The sequence below is a fragment of the Pteropus vampyrus genome, unplaced genomic scaffold, assembly GCF_000151845.1.
Source record: "Pteropus vampyrus isolate Shadow unplaced genomic scaffold, Pvam_2.0 Scaffold11094, whole genome shotgun sequence".
Taxonomy (NCBI): Eukaryota; Metazoa; Chordata; class Mammalia; order Chiroptera; family Pteropodidae; genus Pteropus; species Pteropus vampyrus.
In genome coordinates, this window is record NW_011899875.1 from 3,720 (window position 1) to 6,004 (window position 2,285).

The 2,285-nt window shown below is 34.2% G+C and overlaps 1 pseudogene; it reads left to right on the forward strand.

Moving 5' to 3' along the window:
• The first annotated feature begins 360 nt into the window (after nt 1-360).
• Nucleotides 361-951, forward strand: LOC105310760 (annotated as a pseudogene).
• The last annotated feature ends 1,334 nt before the right edge of the window (nt 952-2,285 follow it).

Sequence of the window (2,285 nt, forward strand, 5' to 3'; positions counted from 1 at the left end):
CTCAATAGAAACTTTGCAGACCAGAAGGGATTGGCACCAAATATTCAAGCAAGGACCTACAACCAAGATTTTCTACCTGGCAAAGCTACCACTTAAGAATCGAAGGTCAAATAAAGAGCTTTCCAGATAAGAAAAAACTAAAAGAGTTGATCATCACCAAACAGGTATTAGAAGAAACATTAAAGAAGGTTATATAAGAAAAAGAAGAAAAAAAGACCAAAAATATGAATTATAAAATGGCAATAACTCCTTGGTCTCACAGCCACTGCAGTACTTTGAGTTTCATAAAGACAGCTCCAGGGCAAATGCATGCCAGATGAGTACTGGGAGATTGCTCTAATTGAGGAAAAATAATTAAACATGGGCAAAGGAGATTCTAAAAACCCAAGAGGCAAAATGTCATCATATGCATTTTTTTTTTGTGCAAACTTGCCGGGAGGAGTACAAGAAGTACTCAGACACTTCAGTCAACTTCTCAGTTTTTCTAAGAAATGCTCACATAGAAGGAAGACCATGTTTGCTAACGAGAAAGTAAAATTTGAAAACATGGCAGAAGTGCACAAGGCTTGTTATGAAAGAGAAACGAAAACTTATATCCCTTTTAAAGGGGAAACAAAAAAGAATTTCAAGCATCCCAATGCATCCAAGAGGTCTCTTTCAGCCTTTTTGTTGTTTTGTTCTGGTTATCACCCAAAAATCAAAGGAGAGCATTCTGACTTATTCATTGGTGATATTGCAAAGAAGCTGGGAGAGAAGTGGAATAACACTGCTGCAGATGATGGGTAGCCATATGAAGAGAAGGCTGCTAATCTGAAGGAAAAATACACAGAGGATATTGCTGCATACTGAACTAAAGGAAAGCCTGATGTAGCAATAAAGGGAGATGTCAAGGCTGAAAAAATGAAGTAAAAGAAGGAGAAGGCAACAGACGAGGAAGAAGATGATGAATAAATTGATTCTAGCACAGGTTTTATTTCTTCTCTATAAAGCATTTACCCCCCATGCATACAACTCACTCCTTTTAAGGAAAAATTTGAAAGATAAGTCTGTGTAAGATTGGTTTTTAAACTGTACAATGTCTTTTTTTGTGTAGTTAACACACTACTGAATGTGTCTTTAGAGAGCCCTGCTTTGATGGTATTTTTAACAGCCACTAACTTGGCCTGGTACAGTACAGGGATTATAAATTGGCATGGAAATTTAAAGCAGGTTCATGCTGGTGCACAGCAAAATTAGTTATATATGGAGATAGTAGTTTTTCATCTTCATTTGTCTCTAATGCAATTTATTTAAAATAATTGTTGTTCTATTAATTGAATACCACTCTGTAATTGAAAAAAAAAATTGCAGCTGTTTTGTTGACATTCTAAATGCTTCTAACTAAATATGATTTTTTATTGCAAAAAATTTTAAATAGCAATAGCTAAATATCTATTAACAATTACTTTAAATGTAAATAGGTTAAATGTTCCAATTAAAAGCTATAGTGTGACCGAATGGATGAGAATACAAGACCCTTACATATGCTGGCTACAGGAGACTCACTTCAGATTGAAAGACAAACACACAGTGAAAGTAAAGAGATGGAAAAAGATATTTCATGAAAATGGAAATGAGAAAAAAAAGGCTGGGGTAGAAATACTTAAACCAGACAAAATAGACTTTAAAACAAAGGCTATAACAAGAGACAAAGAAGGATTCAGTAATCCTAATTCTGGGTATTTATCTGAAAAACCTGAAATGCTACTTTTAAAGGGACATGTGAATCCATATGTTCATTGTAGTATTATTTACAATGGCCAAGATATGGAAGCAACTTGACTGTCCATCAATAGATGAATGGATGAAGAAGAGCTGGTACATCTATACAATGGAATATTACTCAGCTATGAAAAAGAACAAAATCTTGTCATCTGCAACGATATGGGTACACCTAGAGAGTATTGTACTGAGTGGAGTAAGTCAGAGACAGAGAAAGACAAATGTCATATGATTTCACTAATATGTGGAATCTAAAGAACAAAACAAACAAAACAGAAGCAAATTTATAGATACAGAGAACATTTTGATGGTCGCTGGATGGGGGTGTGGTTGAGAGGGATGTGTGGAAAAGGGGAAAAGATTAAGAAGTACAAATTGGTAGTTACAAAACAATCATGAAGATATAAATTATAGCATAAGGAATATCATCAATAATATTGTAATAACTATGTATGGTGTCGAATTGGTACTAGATTTATTGGGATGATCATTTTGTAAATTATGTAAATGTCTAATCTCTATGT